Below are 18,461 nucleotides of genomic sequence, written 5' to 3' on the forward strand. Positions count from 1 at the left end.
TGGCCAATTTTATTTTTGTGTCAAATGTGAAAAATTTAACCACATAATGATACATACAAATTTTAAAACAAATTATAAAACACTCAAGAGGGTAATAAGCCGAATTTTGTCATGGGTATTTGGGTAATGGGGAGAAGTAAACTAAATTGGTAAAAGGTACAGAGGAACTCTAATATATTAGTCATATTCTATTTCTCAAACTGTATCATAGAGAACTGAGTTTTTATTGTTATTCTTTATATTATACACATATGCTATGAACTTCATGTGTTTGTTTAATAACGTTCTTTTAGGAAGTAAACTTTAGTGCTGGGAATGTAGCTCAGTGGTACAGCACTTGCCTAGTCTGTGCAAGGCCTTGAGAGTTCAAACCTAGCACCAAAAAAAGGTAATTTTTCAAAAACTATTTTCAACAATACAAATATAAGTATAACATGCCTAGAATATTATATCTTTTACATAAAAAAGTATAAGTGGGGATTTTTAGTTGAGTTTTCATAGAGCTACATAATACCAGTGAAATTTAGAATAAACTGTTCAAGGTGCAAGCAATTCAACTTAATAATACAATGACTTTTCTATGAGATGAGACAAATCTAACTAGCTTAGTTTGCCATATGGTGACCAAAGGTGGTAGATTTCGGAAGTCCATGAAATAGCCAGTGGCGCACACCTGTAATCCTAACTACTAGGGCGGAGGTTCATAAGTTCGAGGGCAGCCTGGGCAATTTAGCAATACTCTTTCTCAAAATAAAGATGAAAAGGGCTGGGGAATGTAGGTCAGGGTAGAGCACCCCTGAGTTCAATCCTCAGTAGCACAAAGAAAAAAAAAAAAAAAGAAGAAGAAAAATTTTCTTCATAAAGACCGATGGGCCCATCATCCCTCAAGCCCTTCGTATTCTCGTCATCATTCTCTCACAGAAACAATTAGTCTATGTAGTGAGGGTTTCAGAGGAAACAATTTAACAGAGAACTCAGAAGTCCCTAATGGTCAGCTCTGACACGACATGTTTCAAATTGATGAGCCCACCATCTTTATAAAAGTAATTCAGGCAAATTGATGACACTAGTATGTAGGTAGCTTTCAAAATTAAAATTGATGAGCCTGCTCCTCTACTTGTCAGAGCTTATTGATCTCAACATCAGTGGTGGAAGAGGCAAATGGGGGTCGGGGCACCGCTAGACTGGTCCTGTGGGTCCCCGCCTGCCAGTGAGCTCAGTTAGGTCCGGGAGGATCACGATGCTGCCGCAGCATTAACAGCAGGGTACACACAAGCCCCACAGGCAGGATGAACCCAACGTATTGACAGCGAGTTAACATAAGAAGGAAGACTCTATCAAGGCTGCACATATTTATAAATTCCTCTAGATGACATGCAAAATTAAAATAGCTCAGTACACAAATTAGAGCCTTTCAAAACTTTGGAGTTCTCTCTAGCAGCTCACTGTTGTTTTGATAGGTTGCTAATTCAGCACGGATGGGAATCAATTCTCTACAAATTCCTGAACATAAACAAACATTACTTCAGTAGGAGTATTTCTTAATACCCAAACTATCTTCAAATTAAATTTCCTAAGTATCAGAAGAAAAGCTTTAATTGTATGACTTGCTACTGGTAGTTTTGACTCAGCAGAACCTCTCAAGTAAGTAGGAAGAAGAGGCACCCAGGGACCCTGTTAGGTGCGTTACATAACTCAATAAAAAGAGCCACGCACGGTGCTGAGGGCTTTCTGTGTATCGCCGCAGGTATGGTAAGCCCTATGAAGAAAACCTTACCTTCCATTTGATACTTACAGCAAGTGAAACACTACATAACTTGTTCAAATTCACTTAATTAATACAAGAATTACCGTGCAGGAACCCAAGCCAGGCCTGTCCAACACTAGTGCTTGTGTTCTGCCTGCTATGTTACACTGCAAAGCACATCACGTTCATTTTTAATAGACTTCAGTACATTTAAAAACATAAATGAGGCAGTAAAAGTTTAAGAGGATTTTTAGCTTTATATTACAATGGTACAATGTAGAAGAACCACAAAACAATCATGCATCGTGCCCACTCTTCCCTAACAGCACCGTATCATACCTCACCTCCTCCAGCACTCCCACGAGGCTAGCCCTGGACTTTCTAAAACAGGTACTCTGTTGCTGGACATGGTGGCCCACACCTGTAATCCCAGCAACTGGGAGGCTGAGGCAGAAGGATCACCATGAGTTTGAGGCCAGCTTGGGGTACACAGTGAGTTCAAGGCCAGCCTGAACTGCACAGCAAGATCCTGTCTCAAAAAAATCAAATAAACAAAAAAAATCCAAAGTAAGTAAAATCGGTACTCTGCACCATATATACAGAAAATTGTGACTGTTTAAATTACTTGAAGATAGCCTTTTATTTGTAAGTGATTACTCTGTAAGAAGTTTGATAGACGTTTGATAGTGAAATGGAAAAGCCATGGTCATATGCTCACAAAAGAAAACACATTAAAATGAGGTTAAGAAATAAAAGTTTATTTTAAAAATAAACATCTCACTTTAATGTCCTGAGAGCTCACACATTCACAAGATCACATTCTCATGTATTATAAATCATCTCCTGATGACGTAACTTTGGATATATGAATTGATCAAGAGAGATCAACAAACACTGGCCTGCAAAATCTAAAATTATAATGACAGAAAAAATGGCTTTTTTAAAAATGGGAAACTCTAAATGATAACAAAATTGATACAGCACTCTTTGTATACTGTCTCAAAAACAGCATACTAGTGAGTATTTTCACAAAGATTTCATCTTCATAAGTGCATTAACAGTGATGAATTAGACCCCAACATCCCTGTGTAGGAAAGAGAGCAGCACAGTCCCTCCTTTTTTAGTGCTGGCTATGGATAAGCTGTCCATTGAAGAGTTTAGGAAAGTGTTTCTTCTAAAGTATAGCTACAAAGATATTTCACCCTCTCTCTGCATTTTCCCTCTCGGGGACACAGTAGTCAAGGCACCATCTTGGAAGCATAATCCAGGCCTTCCCTAGACACCAAAATTGTCAGCACCTTGATCTCACACTTCTCAGGCTCCAAAATTGTAAGAGACTAATTTCTGTTCTTCATAAACTACCCCATCTCAGGTACTTTGTTACAGCAGTGTAGAAGTAACTAACACCAAGTCTCACATAGATATACAAAATATTTACTCAATTTTTAATGTATTCTTTCAGTATCTCACTCTGTGTGCGTATGTGTATATGTTCTGCAGATACTCAGTTTTAAGTAAACACCAGCCCATTGAGGAAAACCTCTAACATAAAGAACTCAAACAGATATTCGTTAGCTATTAATAAAGTTACTCATGTAGATGTGTATACAAGAGAAGACTGCATACTGTAAAAACCATAAAAAGCGAAAAAAGCAGAAACAAAAAACTTGAGCCCAGGGTGGTGGTGCACACCTGTAACTCCAGCTACTCAGAAGACTGAGGCAGGAGGAATGCAAGTTCCAGGCCTATCTCAAAATAAAATTTAAAAAGGGCTAGCAGTGTAGTTCAGTGGTAGTACACTGAAGGTGAAAACCTGAGTTTAACCTCTAGTACCTCAAAACAATAGCAACAACAAACATGAAAACTAGAATAAAAATGGACAGATGACTCTTTTCTCAGGTGGGGAAATAGAACTGAGAAAATCCAAGCTGTGAGATGTGACTGCATGAAACACTTACAGGGTTCAGAAAGATTTAGGGAGACTTTCTAAGAGTATCAACACTTAGGATGATCAACATAGCACCCTAGATTCTTGTAAGGACTTGAATCTATATGTCTCCCTCAAAGCCTCATAGGCTAATAGGTGGGGCTTTTCAGAAGTGACTTGATATCACACTGGGATTAAAAGTATGTGATAACTAAATTGGTTTAACCTAGTTCTGGGTGTGGACAATGGAAGGTCCACCCTGAGTGTTGGTGACACCAATCAATAGGCTTGTATGTAATATAAAGCGATGATATATAAAGGGAGGCCTGCTGCTACTGCTGCTGCTGCTTCAGTGCTTTTTGCCTGCCCTGCCATGGACTGTTTCTCCTCTGCCATGTTGCCCTGTCCTGAAAAGCTGACTATAGACTGAAACCTCTACAAACTGTGAAGCCAAATAAACCTTTAACTTGTGGGTGTAAGGTATTTTGTCTTAGCAATGAGAAAAGTAAGACAATTTTATATGAAGTGGAGAGCCTCAGTGATAAGTCCCTGTCCCCAAGTAACAAATTATCTGAGGAGTTAATCCATACGTAGAATATCAACCAGTGTTTTGCAAATTTTTGAACTAAGACTCACTGTAAAAAATATATTTTATATGATAAGCCAGGAATGCAAGAAAAGTACCATGGGATAATATCACCCCTTTTTATGTACAACACATTTTCATATTTTCCATTCTGGTCTATTTTATTCCAGGCTTCTCAACGCTGGTTACAACCCACTAAACTTACTTCATGGATCACTAATGGGTTGCAACTTACATTTTTAAAAACAGTGCAAAAGACTGAGTGGATTTTATTAAAAAGAAAACACTTCTGGAATAGAAAATTGGAGGTGGCAGAGAGGATGGTAGGAAAACAGAGATTTGATGGAAAAAGTATTTGACCTGAGCTCTCAAGACCATCTTTGACAGACAGTGAATGGGAAGAAGGCTGTTACAGGCGAAGGGAAGGGAAGAGAAGTAAAGGCTCAAAAGCAGGAAAACAAAACGTTTGCTAAGGCAGAACAGAGAAAAAGGTAAGTCTGGACGAAGGACAGAAATAGAAAATGGAGACAGAGGCGGGTTGGAGATTAATCACCAGAGGTTTGACAACTATGCTAAGGAGTCTGACATTTCTCCAATAGCAATGGAGATCAAGGAGTGTGGGGAGGGGCTGCCAGTGAACTGTGGTAATCTCATAATAACTTACCAATAAATTTTATACGCATAAAATTATATAAATGGAAGGCTGGCATCATGGTACACCCATGTAATCCCAGCAATCTAGAAAGCTGAGACCAGAGGATTGCAAGTTCAAGCCCACCCTGGGCCACTCAGCAACTTAGTAAGACTCTGTCTCAAAATAAAAAATAAAAAGGGCTGTGGATATAGCTCAGTGGGAAGGCCCTGAATACTGGTGGGGAAAAAAACCACAATATATGTATGTATGAATATATATATATATATATATATATATATATATATATATATATATATATCACTCAGTGAACCAACAGAAGTTCATTTTATTTATTTGGATTTTTTCCCTCTCAATCCTTTCTAAAACAAAATAACAAATTGATGTGAAGAGTCTGGACCCTGAAGAGAAGAGCAAGCAAGTTCCTGCACAAACAGATATCCTTTCTCTCCTCTTGTAACCAACTACATTAGTATAGAGAGTGCTCTGTACCTAAGATCCAGCCTGAAGAAACTGCTTTTACTTTCTTGAGTATTCCAGGTTCTTTAACTACTTGGCTTTTTGTACCTGCTATTCCTTCAACTTGGAAAGCAATTCTTGATGACTGACATTAAGCTAGATGTCACCAGGCCTCATTTCAGAGTTTGGTTAGACGCCCTTGCTGTCGCCTCCTGGGGTAATTCTCCTATCCCTGCATTTTTATAAACCTTAGATTACAACTATTTATCTGCCTTCAAAATCAGTCTAAAACTTCCACGAGGACAAAGCTACATTGATTTTCATTATATCCAAAACTTTATTTACTGGTATAGATAGTGCTTAGCCCATAGTGAACATTCAATAAATACTTGATAACATAAAGCTTTTGTTTTGTATACCAACATGTACATTTAAGTCTAGATTTGAAAAGTCAAAAGCTGATTCAAGCAAAAACAAATAACCTATAATCTGCCTCTTGAGCAAACTAATCTAACTGTACAGACTTACCTATAGAAGCACTGCCCCAAATAAGTTAAATAGGTAAGGCAGTGTGAGGAGTTTGAACTTGAACTACATAAAGAGCTACTGTGGGTGAAGACGTAGGCATATAATTAAAATAGGGCAGTACGAAGATTAGTCTACTCTGGAATGCAGCATAGAATGGTGAATTTTTTTCCACCACTATGTTTGGCTTGTATTTTGAGCTGTGAGCACATGATATAGCAACATGAACAACCACCCACAAAAGCTAAGCTTGCATGGATGAAGTTTAGTATTTGTTAACTGGATGAAATTTTTTCTGAGGATTTACTTTTATGCATTCTGCTATGTTGTATAATAAAAATAAATTTTAGGGTGTGAGATACAGTTCAGAGCTAGAGCTACACCTACCATGTCCAATGCCCTAGGTTCAACCCCTAGCATGGAATAAAAATCATAAACCATAACCTGACTCATAATGAAAGGGAATAAAAAGTGTTGAAAGCTGAGTCACATTAATGTGTCAGCATTCCTGTACAGAAAGGAGAGTCTATGATGCTTAACGGGAAATAATGGGAAAGAATCCATATAAAATGACTAAACTTACTATTCTCAAAGGACCAAATGGCATTTTTCTTATTGTTTTCTTACCTCGTTAGTGCTTCTGTACCAACGAATAGTTTCAATGACAACTATGACTCCCACTTCTGGAGATAAGCGGAAATATGGTAAATGTTTGCAAAGTCCAAGACTTCCTCATGGGCTGCAAAAAATATAGACGAAGAATCTGAAAGAATTTCAGTGGACAGTGGGTTCAAAGTATCCCGAGGATACAGTGGAAACGCTGGGGAGAGACACGAGTTTTGTTTTTGATTAGCAGTATGTGAAAAGGGGTAGGGAAGATGTCCTGAACTAGGGAACTCCTGAGCTCAGTACAGACTATTCATTAGCACAGGGTAGAGAAGCACTTACTATGTGGTAGCTGAGAGCAGAAGCCTGGGAATCCCAGCAGATAAACAGAGGACAGAAGATCACAAGGAGCTTGACAAGCCATGCTAAGGACCTCCAACTTTGATTTTGCAAGAAATGAAGAAAGTGTTTATACGTGGGAATGATGATGTTCAGATATGCACTTTAGATCACTTTGAAATCAATATGGAAAAAGAATGGAAAATGTTGAAACTAGATATTGAGAAATCATGTAAGGGAGTCACTTCAAAACGCAGAAGATGATGAGGGCTTCAAGAGACAGAAGCAGAAACGAAACTGATAGAAGAGACTTGAGAATTATTTAGGAGGTAAAATCAGGAAGGTTTTTCTTTTCTTTTGTGATGATGAGAATTGAATCCAGGGTCTTGAGCATGTTAGGCAAGAATTCTACAACTGAACTACACATGCAACTCTGAAGTCAGGAAGGCTTTCATGTTGCAGGCAATCAAGGAGACCAAGAAGTTTAGAACGCTTTTCAAAGTCTGGGTGGATGATCAGATCGTATAGTGAAATGGAGACAGTAAAAAAAAAAAATTAGTGAAAAGTGGGAATGGAGCATCAGCAAAAAGAGAAGGTGTATTTTGCTTTGTACATGTTGAATGTGGGCTACCTGTGGGGTAGCACATCAGTTTAGCCAACTGGGTACATCAAACTGAAGGGAAAAGAAGAGAGGTCAGAGTAGAAGCCATGCACTTGGGAGTCACCATCAAAAGACACAAGTAAAACCATGAAGAGTAGTTTAAATTGCCCATACAGAGCTAGTAGAGCCCAAAGAAAGGGCAATGGATTGAAGTCAGACAGTGGGGTGTCTAACATTAGGAGGAATGGGCTTACTACCTTAAATCTTCTGTAAGGAGTCATCTCTAAAGAATTTTCTTTTATTATTCAAAACTCTTAAAGCTTCTTAGGACTTAATAACGAAAAAGCTTGCTATGTCTTCTTTTGAAACAAGAGAAACAAAGTCAAGGTCAAAATATAATTCATTAAGAACATTTAATTCTTAATATTTAATTATTTAATAAATTAATTGACATTTATTGTGCACTTACTACATAACAAGCTCTGTGTTAACTGTCTTATAAGCATTATTTATTTTAAACTTAGTAACAACCTTCACAAATGAAATTTATAAGTGATGGATGAGGTCTGGGTAAATTTAGAATCTCTCTTCTTTTTTTTTTCTTTTTTGGTACCAGGAATCAAACTCAGGACCTTGCACTTGCCAGGCAGGCACTCATGCCACTGGGTTGTATCACTGGCCCAGAATCTCTCTTCTGCCTTCTACTTCTATTCTGTCTCTCTGTCTTTCTTGGCAATGCTGGGGATTGAATCCAGAGCACACACATGCTAAGCCAGTACTCTACCACTGAGCTACACTCTCAGCCCATGAGGCTCCATTCTTAACCACTGTTAAATATAATTTCCCAAAGGTGCTGAAAACAAATTATAAGTGATGAGAGTCAACTTACTACTGCTATACATAACAATGCTTAGCAATGACATTCACTCATCTTGTGACCATATTATAACATACATTTTAAAGGAGGTATATTCTATCTTTACAAATGATTATACTAATGTTTGAATAAAAGTTCTAGTAAGTGCCATGATCCACAGACTCATTCTTCTTTTATCACAGAGAGAAACATCAGAATGGAAACCTGAAGATGAGGGTGCAGCTCAGTGGTAGGAGCATGAATTTACCATGAGTAAAGGCCTGGGTTTGATCCCAACCTCCGCAACAATAGAGGTCCAGAAAGTTCCAGAAAACAAAGCTTTTAATTTGCTGCATTGCTGATGTGCTGGCTTATCCTGCTGAAGCTTCCCACCATCTTACAGTCTTTCTCCAGCACTGGTTTCAACATTACTGCATGGTATTGTTTTTTGTTGTACTGGAGACTGAAACAAGGCCTGTAGACTGAGCTACATTCCCAGCCCTTCTTTTGAGTTTTTTATTTTGAGAGAGGGTCCTACTAAGTTACTAAATTGCCCAGGTGGGGCTGAATTTTGCAATCGTCCTGCCTCAGTCTTCCAGAGTATGGGGATTACAGATGTGAACTACCATGATGAGATGCCCACTACTTCGTTTGTGAGCTGTGTCATTAGGCCTAGAATGACTGCATCGATGATTATACTAAGCATGAACAGACTTTTCCTCCATCATTATTCCCTAAATAATATAGTATGTCAGCTATTTACATCAACTTACATTGTATTAACTGTCACAAGCAATGTACAGACGATTTATATAGGAGGATGTATGCAGATTACTGCAAGTACTACGTCGTTTTATATAAGGGACTTGAGCTCTGTGGCTTTTGGCAGCCATAAGGGGTCCTGGAATCACAGATACCAAGGATCAACTCTATACACCATCCTTTTTCATTACAAATTTGCAAAATGTATCATTTTAAGTGAGCTATATGCCTGACAGATTCTTCTTCTGTACATACTTACCCAATAAACCATAATGACTCATAACCACTGTTTATTACTTAAGTCTGTGTTTTGCAACTAGTTTTTCATTTTTTCTCATTTTAAAACTGAACTATGTGCATAAACAGTATAATGAAATTATGATAGATGAATATTAACAGCAGGAGCTTAAAATTTAAAAAAGAGTTCAGTACATTTGAATGGCTTGCCTTCTCATTTTCCCAGGAAACCTCAAACAAGTAAATTTTATTCTTTTAATAGAAGTGGGAGGTAAAATATTTCTGATTCTCACAACTTTAACAATTTTTAAGTATACTGTATGAATAAGATTCTGTATACCATTATTCGAAGTCATGCTTTGGCTTTCTGTACAAACAAAGATGATCAACACTGATCCAGTCATACCACACGACATTTCAAAATGGTAAAAATATTCCTAAAATGTACATGATCACTGGATTTTTTAAATTAGAAATCGCACAGATCTTGAAAATAAATACAAAATAAGCAGTGATTGTTTCTCCAACAGCTTTGCACCTGTGAGCCCATTTCCAAACTCCTTCTGACTGTGATTCAGCAGCAAATTCCACCAGTACATTGTAGAACTTTTGAAAATTAAATTAGAAATACTTGTTCATACTAAATTAAAATCAAATGGATCAAAGATTTAAATATTAAAACAGAAAATTAAACCTACTGGAAGATAAAATAGGTAAAACACTTGAAGACCCTGGTGTATGAAAGGATTTTCTAAACAGAATCTCAACTATACAAGAAATAACAGCAAGAACCAACAAACTGGGTATCAGTCTAAAAAGCTTCTACACAGCAAAAGAATCAGTCAGGAGGGTAAAGAAACAACCTACAGAATGGGAAAAAAATTTTGCCAGCTACCCCTCTGACAGGAGTAACATCAAGAACATATAAACGACTAAAAAAAAAAAAAAAATCAAACCACCTAATATTAAAGACTCAGTGGATGGGCATGGTACTGCACACCTGTAATCCTAACACACAGGAGGCTGAGGCAGGAGGATTGCCACAAGTTCGAGACCAGCCTGGGCTACATAATGAGTTCAGGGCCAGCCTGAACTATATGGTGAGAACCTATTTCAAAAAAATCTTTAAAATAACAATATTAAAGATTCAGCAAAGAAATGGGCACAAAAAATGAACAGACACATTTGAGACATTTGTAAGAAAATGGATGCACTTGGAAAATATAATGTTAAGTGAAATAAATCAGACACAAGCTTAAATACCATATGATATCTCTCATTTGAGTGAGGTAAAGTACAAACAAAGAGAATAATAAAGAATGGATAGAAGGGGATAAGAGGATGGACTTCTTACAATAGGTAAGTTATCCAAGGAAATAAGGTTCAGAGGTGGGAAGCAGGAGGGGAAGCAAGAGGAATAAAGATGTGCCATGCATCAGAACCTAATAACCCATGTTAAGGTAAACATCAGCTGCCATAGCATGAACTAAGATGAATAATCTCAACAAGAATGAAAAACGCGATAGAATTAGAGAAGGAGGGAGAGGGAGGGGGAAGGAAGGGGATTAAAAATAAAAAAGAAACAAGCTGTAGAATGCACATATAGCCACTCCCAGGATAACTGTAAACTGCGTGTACTGCAAAAATTTTTAAAGCAATACTTTTTCACCTTAATTCATCTCCAGTGAATGGCTGTACGTATGTAACTCTAAATTTAAGTACAACTACACTACTGTTCTCTGATTCATGTAGAATAATTCTTGGATTCATGGCAATATCAAGCGAAATGACACTGCAAAGAAACTCTTTGTTTTCAAATACATCAGTGCTTGGTTTTAGACAATGCTATAAAGAATCTTATTCATGCAGCATACCCTAGTTAAATTGTGAAAGTTGAAAACAACAAAAACTTCCACCTCTATATAAATTTCATAGAACAACAGACTTTTAGAGGTGAAAGGAACTTTTAGTGATTTGAAGTAAAAAAAAAAAAAGTCAAATTTGCTAAGGGTTACTTAAGTTAGTAACAGATAGAATACTAGGGTTTAGGCCTTTAAATTCCTTAGCAAAGGCGACTAAATAGTGTCACACATTAGGCAAGTTAATGTCAGCCAACATTTATAATGTGCCGGCTTTATGCTCTTCAATATGCTTTTCATTTTCACATCCTTCATTTCTCTCCCAGTTCAGTTCATAAGTTAGAACAAACTTATTAAAACAATAGCATTTACTCCTTTGGATGTTTAGTTGTCAACAGAGTAATGCCACGTGACATAAGGGGAAAGATAATTCAATTACTGCAATAACCACACTACTGAAGAGGAAGTATTTCAGTAGCACACTTTACTCTCAGAAATTTCCCTCCTAGAGGAGAAAGAACGCATTTCTACGTAACCTCTTCACCAAGACTTTAAAAGACTTCTATTGCTATCTCCTCCTTCACCTACTTCTATATATTTTTTTCCATTCTCACATTCTTGTTTGATTCTTCTGTAACTGCTTTTTGTTATCCTAATCTACAATTTATACTGAATTGCAGAACTTCTAGATCAGTGTTAATTTATTTAAGATAGGTGTCAAAACTATTTGAAAAAGTGCACGTTTGAAGTGGGCACTCTGGCGCACGCCTGTAATGCCAGCATGCTGGGAGACTGAGATGGAGGATCACAAGTTCAAGGTAAGCTTAGGCAATTTATGGAAACCTTGTCTCAAATTAAAAAAATAAAGGACTACGGGGATAGCTCAGTGGTAGAGTACTTGTCTCCAAATAAAAAACAATAGACACTTTCCAGATCACTCAACAAGGCCAGTGTTACCACAATACCAAAAATCAGATGATAAGACCACCAGAAAATTATAGACCAATATAGAGACAAAAATTTTCAATGAAAGACCTACAAACCAAATTCAACATACAAAAAGTATTATTCACCATTACCAAGTATGATTTATCCCAGGAATGCAAGATTAACATCTGAAAATAAATCAATGTAATATACAATATTTAAAGGACAAAAACCACACGATTATCTCAAGATATACAAAAAAGACATCTGACAAAACCAAACACCCTTTACTGATAAAAACATGCAACAAACTAGGGATAGAAGGGAATTTTCTCAAGCTAATAAAAGTTACCTATAAAAACCCACAGCTTATCTCACAGACAGTGATGAAAAACTGGATGCTTTTCCCCTGAGATCAGCCCCAAGCTGAGCCTAAAATTCATATGGAAACACATGGGACCCAAAACAATCAGCGCAACGTTGAACAAAGTCAGAAGACTCATAGTTCCAGATTTCAATACTGCAAAACTGTATTAATAATTAACAGTGTGACACTGGTGTTAAGTTAGACAGATCAGCTGACTTTAATTGAAAGCACAGAAATAAACTTTTATATTTATAATCAATTGATTTTGACATGAATACCAAGACAATTCAGTAAAGGAAAGAATAGTCAATAAATGATGCTGGAACAATTGGATATCCACATGCAGAAGTATTAAGCTGGAACTCTACTTTATGAAATAAACAAAAATTAGCTCAACATAGATTATAAATCTAAAGAAGCTATGTAGTTTTTAGAAACGATGTTTTTAGAAGAAAACATGAGTAAATCTCCATGACGTTGCGTTGAACAATAAATTCTTGGATGGTATCATATTAAAAGCACAAGCAACAAAAGGAAAAAATAGATAAACTGTACTTCATCAAAAATTAACTTTTGTGCTTTAAGGAAATAATCCCGAAAGTTAAGTGAAAGCCCACAGAAAGGGAGAAAATATTTGTAAATCATATATCTGATGTATCCCCAAAATATTTTTTAGCAATGAAAAGAAATGCTACAGTGTAGATCAACCTTAAAAATATTATGTTAAATGAAATCATCCAGTCACAAAGGAGCATGTATTGTATGATTCCATTTTTTATTAAATGTCCAGAACAGGCAGATCTACAGGGAGGAAGACTGCTATTGCCAGGGACTGAGGGAGTAAGGGATGGGAGTGCCCCCGATAACGGGCCTCGGGTTTCTTCTTGGCATGATGAAAGTTCTGGAATTAGATAGTGGTGATGGCTGGACCACTCTACCAATAAGCCACTGACCTGTGGTTTAAAATGGCAAGTGAATAATGTCTCAACAAAGCTATATTTTAAGTGTTAAGTATAAAAGATTAGTGTTTTTTCCACTTACTGCCAAGTGTTGCTTCTTTTAAACTTTTCCAATCATCTGAATTTTCTCAGCACTTTTATCACAACCTATATTAGCCTATTTGTGCTGCTACAGCAGAACACTTGAGACTGGGTAATTTATAAAGAAAAATCAATCCCCCGCCAACTTGTGGTACTGAGGATTGAACCCAGGACTTTTGTACTGAGCTATATCCCCAACCCTTTCTCTTTTTAAATTTTGAGACAGGGTCAGAAAAATGCCCAAAGCCCATAACTCTGGGAGAGGGGTGCCAGCAGATGATAAGGGCATCCTTGCTATGTCATCACACGGCAGCAGGTGGAAAGAATAAAAACAGATGCACTCTGTGTCCTTGCATAGCAGGACAACCCACTTCCACAGCCCTTCTCACAGCAGCATTCATCTCTACCCTGGAGGCCTATGCATCTCCCAGAACGGCCCACCTCCCAACCCTGCTGCACTAGGGATTAAGTTTCCAGCACATGAATTTGGGTGACAGACCACAGCAGCATCTTTGCCCAAGGATACAGAAACAATTTTAGTAGATAATACGATCATTAGAAATTGTAGTATATAAGAATTCAGACCTCGAATGTTCTATCATCTCTTTACTTGGTTAACAGGAAATCATTCCAGTGTCTGCCAAGCTAACATTCAACAAAAACAACAGTGATTGCTGTACTTCCATATTTCACCTTGAACATACTGTTGGGAGGGGAGAATAAAAACACGTTTCATTTCCATTAATATCTATAAAGAAAAATAAGCCTTTATTCTCGGGGCAGCTAAACTAATTACTGTCTTGGTGCAAAGCTCCTCCTACAGTCTGGCCTAAACTCCTTTACAGGTGAGCCTACGTTAGTGTGGCATCAGCTACCTGGGCCTGACCCTCTACCTCTCTCTCCCATGTGAGTCTGCAGCAAAGATGTCACACTGCTTAGCCAGTACTGCTTCCTGTCTAACTCAAAGATCCAGACCAGGCCAGCATTTCACACGCAAATCTCTACTGATGACAATCTGGAGAGAAAAGGTTTGGAATCTGGTGACCACTGTCCAGCGCTTACTGACCTTTGGTCTAGGATAGCCTCCTTAGACTTTAACTTGGTTGAAAAGAAAAATTGTTTTCAAGCTAGACAGTTCAAATTTGGGGTGTATTCTCTGAAGGGAACAATGGTCATATCTGGTAGTTATCTTTCCACACCAAAGCACTCTATTAATCCATTAACATGGCTGACATCTTCAAAACCCCACAAAACAATGCTGTTGCATTGGTATGAACCAATACATATATTTATTACAAGTTTATAGCAGGGCATGGGGGCACAGGCCTGTAATCTCAGCACTCTGGGAGGTCAGCCCCAACAATTTAAGGACTTAGCAAAACCACTGCAAAATAAAAAATGGACTAGGAATGTAGCACAGTGTAACATATATATATATATAATTTTTAGTTTATGCCACTGCTGAAGGAAAAACAGCTTATTTAGAGAACAGGAGGTAGGTGGAGGCTTCTGTGGCTATTTTGAAAGGAATTACTGGGTATTCTCAAGGGCTTTGAAGGCTGAAACCACCAGTTCTTTGTAATGTCTACCTTTCCTTCCTAGGTAAAAGCTTTCTTTTCTCTTATTAAAGGCCTTCTCTTCAATGTATCACCATGATTAGTATCTTCTTTGCTCAAGACCAAAATGAAGAGGGTGGAACAGAGAAAGGATAGGGTGACATTTTCTCGATGCAAAAGCTGGAAGAAGAGTTAAAAAGAGCAAGGCTTTTTCTTCTTTTTTTTTTGAAAAAAAAAGGAAACTAAAGGCACGCCACGAAAGGACAGAGGAGGCAAGCGTAGTTTGTGTACTATGCACGTTCTGCTGGGGAAGAAACGGGGGTGGAGGGATGTCAGCACAGACAGATGCTGTCTGGAAAAACTGGTGGTGTTACTAAAACCGTGAAAAGGGAGTTGCGTGCATAGCGTATACCAAGTGTTACTAACCACAGTATGGCCCAAAATGCAGGCTCAGTAAGAAGCTAGGGTCGCCTGGTCACGCCATTGGTGGCAGCTGCGCTAAACCAACTACTTCACACCATGTACGTGTACAGAGGTTATTTCAAAATGTCTTGAGTTTAGCTGTCCTAATTTCTCTTCTTATTCTATATCTTTAATGGTATATATCTGTGATACATAATAATTTCAACCATCTTCAGTTGTTCTAATTTCTAACTGCACTTTACAACAGTTACTTTTTTCTTGGTTCAAATCCATTGTTTCTGCTGGTCTTTTAGTTATTATAATCAATTACTGGTTATTATAAACAATTACTGGTTATTATAATCAATTATATGTGAATACTCTATTATTTTTCTTGAATATCTTGTATTTTAGATGTCCTTACAATTCAGACATTGACCCCTATTAGAAGGATGTACTTTATCCGTTGATTTGGATGGATCTGTCAGTCCATCCACACTCCTCACCTCATCCTCTGTATGAGCAGTAGTATAACTTTCCAACAGTGTTAGCCAGGTTTGGGGTATGGCAGGCGGCCAGCGAGCACGGTAAAATAACTGGCTCACAGTTACATGGAATCTGTGACGCTGGTTAGCTACATAAACATGATTCTCTAACCAACAACGCAAGCTTGTATAAGAGAAATTTTTAAAATAGCATTGAAAATACGTACATTCACGCAAAAATCTAGGAGGATATACTTTAAAATGCTAACAGTGGTTATAACGAAGCAATAGGTTTACTAGTAATTCATATTTTCTCCTTTGGCTTTTCTAAAAAATGTAATACTTTGATGATTTAAATATTTTTAAAAGATACAAAAGGGTAAACACACTAATAACAGAAGTAGTAGAAAATAGGAAGCCATCTATAAAGTAGATATGATGTGACCGTCCAAACTAGTGATGTGGACCTATAGATGTTCTATGATAGAGTGTTAAGAAACAAACAAGTTGCACAGTGAGTCCTAGTGTACACACATAGATACACAAATTTATATGAGCAAGAAAAGTCTATAATGATATAAAAACAGCGCACATATTTGTGGGTAAGAGTAAAGTGAGAAATATTCATTTTTGTTACATGTTTTTCAACTGCTTGCACTTGAGAGCATGCATACCTTTCTAAATAAAATTAATGCTGAAAAAATATGAAACAGACTCAGGGTGTAGCTCAGTGGCAGAGTATGTGCTTAGCATTCATGAGACCCTAGGTTCAATTTCTCAGTAAAAGAGAGCCAAAGAATGAGAGAAAACTAAAACAAAAATAGGAAAAAGGATACATATTTAGCATTTTCTTGGGAAACTAAGGATATATTTCCAAAACTCCCTTTCGCTGGTCATACACATGTAATTAATATTTCCATTAGACTGTATAGTTTATATACTGGTCCTATATTCATGTTTCCAGCCATTGACACTGAGTTGGAAACTAAATGATTTTAAACTAACTTTAATATATTTTTGTTTAAAATATAGGAAGGTAAATGACTAGAGTAATAAAGCTCCTCCTCATTTCCAAACTCAAACGAGCAAATGAGCCAGGCTCCAGTGACATGCCCTTACACATGAGAGTAAGTTGCACCCAGAGGGCTGCAAGCCATTCCATTCATGAATCTCACTTTTGCCTATGAATATATAATATATGAAATCCACTTTACATTCAGAAAAAAATTTTGTATTAACTGGCTTAGCAAATACATCATAATGGAAGCAATGAACCTGAACCATGGTGATTACGAAATGCTATGTAAATATTTATTTCATCAAAATCACAGAAGAGAAAAAAGGACATTAGTATTTCAACATTATAAAGGTTCTCAAAAACAAGTAAATCTTTGAAAAGGTACAAAATCCAGGCCTTTACTCAGCAATAACAACAAAAGCCTCTCAAATCATGCTTCTGTTAAAACTGCTAAACCAGCTCTCCACATTTTGAATCATCTATAAACAAACGTACATCAAGGCCTGAAGAAAGACCTACCTCTTATTTCACCTACACATACACACCTCCTATTTTCCATCCTATGTATTCTCGCCCTACAACAATTCCTTATAGCAAAATCTCTTTCGCTCAGCCCTGAATAACAGCAGCACTGCGGCTGCAGGGAGGTTAAGTTAGGCAGGTTCTAGGGATTCGTGGGAAACAGGAAATGACCCGAGAAATGGACAAGGGGTAGGATGCTGTTCACTGCTCTAATTCCCCATTAAAACCTTCAGGCTCAGCGTCAGACAGGAAATAAAATTTTAATGGTTGATGTTCTGAGCTAAACTCCAAAATTTTATTTCCACATCATCTTCTTTGACAACAATAATCCAAAGCAATCACATTGACAGAAAGTACAAAACTGGGAATTGGTACCTCTTAGATTTACCACTTTTCTTCATGAAAGAAGGAAGGAAAAAAGTGAGATGAGAACCAAGTCTCCACCATAACAAATGGAAGAAGAAAAGGAAAAGACACTGAGTCACTTAAAATAAAAGCGCTGCTTCTATCAGGAATAACATGTTACATAATTTGAATTTTGTGAATCAGCAGTTTAATTAGTAATTTATATGAACTTATTTAAAAAGAGAAAGGAAACATGATTGGAAAAGGTAAAAAGGTTTGTGAAATAAGGCAGATTTCAAAAGTATTTAACCCACCCCCTCAGAGAAGGCTGACAGGCGGATGACTCAACCTGGCTTCACCAAAGGTTTCTTACCAACTAACATCCCCCATAGGAAAGGCCGTCCTTCTTTCATTTTTCCCTGATAGTCCTCCTCAGCTCCTCCCACCAGGTAATGGTCATATTTTCCTCTCTTTTGCAGGTTAACCATCCGGTTAACCATACTTTACAGATACAGAGGGTAATGCTTGAAGAATATGAATAGTTGAGGATTTTTCTGTTTTTAATGAAAGACCTTTTATAGTAAAATAACTGAAACATTCCAAAAACAAGTAATGCCAGGCACTTCGAAAAATACGACAAACC

At 37.3% G+C, this 18,461-nt stretch overlaps 1 protein-coding gene across 3 annotated transcripts in view; it reads right to left on the bottom strand.

Moving 5' to 3' along the window:
• Positions 1–18,461, bottom strand: part of Sgk3 (serum/glucocorticoid regulated kinase family, member 3) — a 115,843-nt gene that overhangs the window by 95,198 nt on the left and 2,184 nt on the right. The window contains exon 2 of one of the 3 annotated variants that reach the window (XM_013518178.1): positions 6,524–6,635. The exons of the other annotated variants lie outside the window; for them this stretch is intronic. The gene's annotated coding sequence lies outside the window, so the exon portion shown is untranslated. The remainder of the gene's footprint in view (positions 1–6,523; positions 6,636–18,461) is intronic. 3 annotated transcript variants of the gene reach the window in all.

This window comes from Chinchilla lanigera, unplaced genomic scaffold (genome assembly GCF_000276665.1).
Source record: "Chinchilla lanigera isolate Chin_1 unplaced genomic scaffold, ChiLan1.0 scaffold00043, whole genome shotgun sequence".
Taxonomy (NCBI): domain Eukaryota; kingdom Metazoa; phylum Chordata; class Mammalia; order Rodentia; family Chinchillidae; genus Chinchilla; species Chinchilla lanigera.